This window comes from Arvicola amphibius, chromosome 5, assembly GCF_903992535.2.
Source record: "Arvicola amphibius chromosome 5, mArvAmp1.2, whole genome shotgun sequence".
NCBI lineage: Eukaryota > Metazoa > Chordata > Mammalia > Rodentia > Cricetidae > Arvicola > Arvicola amphibius.
This window is the reverse complement of record NC_052051.1, coordinates 150,575,252-150,580,010: the sequence shown is the minus strand read 5'-3', so window position 1 is coordinate 150,580,010 and position 4,759 is coordinate 150,575,252. Positions and strand designations below refer to the sequence as shown.

The following is a 4,759-nucleotide window of genomic DNA, read 5'->3' as shown; positions in this document are numbered from 1 at the left end:
GCATCCCACCAGAAGCCACTGGTTGTGGAGAGCTCTGCTTCATCATCCTTACCACATTTTTAAGAGTTCTCTTTGATGGCTGTCTCTTTAGGCTGTTATTTTGTAGGGGTGGGGATGGGGTGAGAGTATGTGTTGTCATAGAAGCTTTCTATATCCCTCTTTCTCAACTGTGAGTCCACAGTCCTCAATACCATTGCAAGGGGCTGAAGAGATGGCTCGTAGGTTAAGAGCACTGGTTGCTCTTCCAGAGGGCCTAAATTCAATTCCCAGCAAACCGCATGGTGGCTCACAACCATCTATAATGAGATCCGGTGCCCTCTTCTGGCATGCAGACATACATGCAGGCAGACCATGGTATACATAATAAATAAATCCTTTTTTTAAAATGCCACTGCAAAACCTTGCTTCTGCAGCACATAAATTAAAATTGGAGTGATACAGAGAAGTTTAGCATGGCCTCTGTACAAGGTTTTAATTACATTTTTTTTCCTTTTCTTTTTTTTTTTTGTTTCTTTTTTTTCTCATTTTTTTATTAAAGATTTCCATCTCCTCCCCTCCTCCTCCCCCTTCCCTCCCCTCCCTTCCACCCATACCCCCACTCCACCCCTCTCCAAGACAAAGAGCCATCAGGGTTCCCTTCACTATGTTAAGTCCAAGGTCCTCCCAGCTCCCCCTAAGTCCAGGAAGGTGAGCAACCAAACTGACAAGGCTCACAGTGAGCCTGTCCATGCTGTAGAGTTCATGTTCATTGCCGTTGTCCTTGGTTTCTCAGTCCTCCTCCACCGTCAGCCACATTCAGAGAGTCCGGTTTGGTCCCCTGTTCCATCAGTCCCATTCCAACTGGACTTGGTGGTCTCCCGTTAGATCTGTCCCACCATCTCAATGGGTAAACACACTCCTCACGGTCCTGACTTCCTTGCTCATGATCTCCCTCCTTTTGCTCCTCATCAGGACCTTGGGTTTTAATTACATTTAAAAGATTTTTTTGGTTATGAATTCTCTCATTATTGGTAATGTTCTTTTGCTTTTAACCCCTTCTCTTCAGGGCATTCTTCTCTCACACCTCCCTTTCCTTTTTGAGACAGGCTTTCACTATGTTAATATATCCCTGATTGATTGGCATGGAGCTTTCTGTATAGGCCAGTGTAACCTTGAATTTACAGAGATTGCCTCCTGAGTGCTGGGATTAAGGACCTAGTAACCATGCCTGGCCTTTCTTCCTTTTATTTATATGCCCTTCTTTGTTTTCCCCCTACTCACTTCCTTAATTTTATTCATTTTTTTATTTCAGTATTTACTCAAAGTACTTTTTTACCTTGATAGCGTACATCCTGTTGCTGTTTCTGCCCTCTAATCAATGTGGCATGTAAGTGGACTTTGAGTGGGTTTAAGCATATTTCTGCGTCTTACTCTGGTTATTTTTGTTGCTGTTGTCATGGTTAATTTTCTCTTCTGCGAGTGGATCCTCAAAAACGTGTTGCTTACTGAGAAGATACTGAAATACAACCAGGAAGTGTCCAGACCAGTGCGTGTTCAGATTGCTACACAGAAGCATTAGAGACAGAAGTCACCAAAGCAGCATGGCTGCCCACAAAGCTCCTGTGTAAGGAAGGGCACCACAGACAACTGGCGCGTGCCGAGACGGGGAGAAACAGGCTTCCCCAGGGAAGAGCACCCAGATTGGTTATTCAGTGCCAAATGGTCAACCCTGGAAACATACATACAAGTAACATTATACAGGCTGAGCAAGTTGTACTTACATACTTAGGAACACACGTGCCACCACCACCAACAACAACAACAAAGAAAAAGAGACCATGAATTTGGGGGGTGGGGTGTACATGCAAGGGGTTGGAGGAAGGAAAGCTAAGGGGGAATGTAGGCAGAGGTTGCTTGTTCATTCTGTGCCACCCAGACCCGAAATAACTATACAGAAACTGTTATTATTACAACACTGCTTGGCCTATTAGCTTATGCTTCTCATTGGCTAACTCTTATACCTTAAATTAGCTCATTTCTATTATTCTGTATTTTACCACGAGGCTCATGGTTTACCAGTAAGGTTCCGGGTGGCAGCTGGCATCTCTCTCCTCCGGCAGCTCCATGGCTTCTCTTTGACTCTGCCTACTCTCTCCTCTGTCTGCTTGGAATTACCACCTTGCCCTACTCTGCGTGCTATAGGCCCAAAGCACTTCTTTATTAACCAATGGTATTCACAGAATACAAAGGGGAACCCCACATCAGGGGAAATGATATAATCTCAGCTTTAGAAAAGAACAAAAGCTTTAGAATGAGCCTTGAAGCAGCATCCTTCCATGCTTGACTTCTGCTTTGGTTCCTTCACTGAGCCCTCCCGCCCCACACCCAAGGTAGAATGTGACCTGAATGTCTTAGTCAAACCAAATGAACTCTTTCCTCCCTGGTTGCTTTTGTTCATGGTGTTTGTCACAGCCACAGAAAAATGAGGACAAGGTGACCACAACTTCCAGGAACCAAGGGACACAACTAAGGGATACAACAGCCCTAAGGAGCCACTGCCTGAGAAGAGGAGCTGAGAAAACTAAAGCACAGAAATCTATGCATGAAATTATAGTAGAAAACTTTCCAAATCTAAACAGAGAGATGCGAGGACAAGGAGGAGAGTCATTTAAAATCCTAAATAGACATGGCTGGAGAAGAACCCAGCCATGGCACATTTCAGTTGGAACAGCGTTAAATGATCCAAGTAAAAAGACACCAATACATTGTAGGCATGTGACGCATCAGAATATTGTCAGAATTTTTTAAAAATTTATTTTTATTTTTTAAACAATATTTTCTCATTTTACATACCTATCCCAGTTCTCACTCTCTCCCCTCCCCTCCCCTTCCCCATCCCCAATCCACTCCTCAGAGAGGGTAAAGCTTCCTATAGGGAGTCAACAAAGTCTGACATATCACTTTGAGGCGGGACCAAAGCCCTCCCCCCTGTATCTAGGCTGAGCCCTCCCTCCAAAGAGAATGGGCTCCAAAAAGTCAGTTCAAGCACTAGGGATAAATCCTGGTCCCACTGGCTGTGGCCCCACAGACTGCCCCACAGCCTCACAACTGTCCCCCACATTCAGAGGGCCTAGTTTGGGCCTGTGCAGACTCCCCCACTATCAGTCTCGAGTCCATGAGCTCCTGCTAGCTCAGGTCAGCTGTTTCTGTGGGCATCTATCATGGTCTTGACCCCTTTGCACATATTGTGAGCCTTCTTCACCCAAACTGTTAGAGCCAGGAAAGTGTGAAATGATTCCCCCCCCCCCTTGAGTATTTTGTTTGTTTTCAGGGATTGACTTATTTTTATCCGATGGTTTGAGAGTATTGTCCAGTTTGAGGACTATCTGGATCAGGAAACAGCCAGGAGCAGAAAGTGATAGCCAAGTCCCTACCCCGGCGGCCTACTCCAAAGGCCTGCTTCCTCCAGCTCGGCCCTGCCTACTTCTGCAAGCTTCGAAAACCCCACCACCACCTGCTAGGAAACAAGTGTTGGAGAGATTAACACTAAACCATAACATTCTGCCCATGGTTCCTGTACGCACATAGCCATATCATAATGCCAAATCAACTTCAAAAAATCTCCATAGTCTTAGAATTCCAACTCTTCAGAGATCTGCAGATACTAAGATTCAAGGTAGTCTCGTCTCTTTTTTTCTCTTCCTCCTTTTCTCCTTTCTCCCTTCTTCACATTGCAGTAGCTGCCCTTATTTCTTCAAGAGCTCATACTGTAAGCATCAAACGGGCCTGGGCTTTGGTCTGTGAGTGCATATCACATCAGAGGAGAAGCAGACTGACCCATGAACAAAGCTGAAGATTGCAGGTTCATGGCTATCACACTGTAGATTCGGGATTTCTCTAGCCTAGGACTTGGCAGTCACAGGTCTTTTAGGTACTTTTGAATGTTCCACAGGGTGTCTGCATTCTTCTTGAGCTGAGTGATGTCATTATCCTTCAGCTTCTGTTTGATGACACTGGTTAATCCCTGAGTGTTAAGGATGCACAGGAGACAGAGAAAGCAAAGTATGAACTTCACAAATTTGTGAGTCATCCTTGCTCAGGGCTATGCTGATCTTCTCTGTATCAAGGCAGTCTTTACCTGAGTCCCTGGAAAAAACAAGTTCTCAGTAACTTATTTGTAGTGTAAAATGGTACAGAGTAAGTATTGCCCTTCTAAAAAGGACTGTGAGGAAGGATCAGACCAGGGCGTGGCCAACAGAGCCAGGCGACCGAATCTGACAACTCCAGGCCCAACATCTGAGGCTCCTGGTGCTGTCTGCTGAGTTTCAGTGGGCTCTGTGGCCTTGTCCCTGTGACCCCGCCTCCTGTGGCATGTGAGACCTCTTTCTTGGCTGGCTCCACCATGTGTCTGTAGAGCTGCTTGGCAGATATCCATATTCTTAGCGCTTCTAATAGCCTGGGGTATCTGTTATAACTCAACCTTCAGTTTGCAGTTTGTGAACAGCTCAACCAGGCTGCATGCTGAGAATGCAACTCGGGTACACGGTGCCTGTCCTTAAAAGCTTCTGAAAGCTTGCTACAAATCCCCATGACCCTCTAAGTCTTCTGACTTGCATGACCCCAAAACCAGTACCATATGAATGATGAAACCTTCCACTGCTGGTTCAGAATGTAGCCTGACCCGGGGTGGCCGAGCCTGGAAAAACACTTCCCTAAGAGAATTTTTTGAGCATGAGGCCTTTGAGACACTCTGTTTAGGAGCTCTCCTTTGAAATAAATG

The 4,759-nt window shown here is 45.6% G+C and overlaps 2 non-coding genes across 2 annotated transcripts; one reads left to right on the top strand and one right to left on the bottom strand.

Annotated features, from left to right (window-relative positions):
* Positions 1–401: 401 nt before the first annotated feature.
* On the top strand, positions 402–504 carry LOC119815914. Its single transcript, XR_005285592.1, has one exon. It is a non-coding gene; the product is annotated as a U6 spliceosomal RNA (small nuclear RNA).
* Positions 505–4,034: 3,530 nt separating this feature from the next.
* On the bottom strand, positions 4,035–4,136 carry LOC119815913. Its single transcript, XR_005285591.1, has one exon. It is a non-coding gene; the product is annotated as a U6 spliceosomal RNA (small nuclear RNA).
* Between the last annotated feature and the right edge of the window lie 623 nt (positions 4,137–4,759).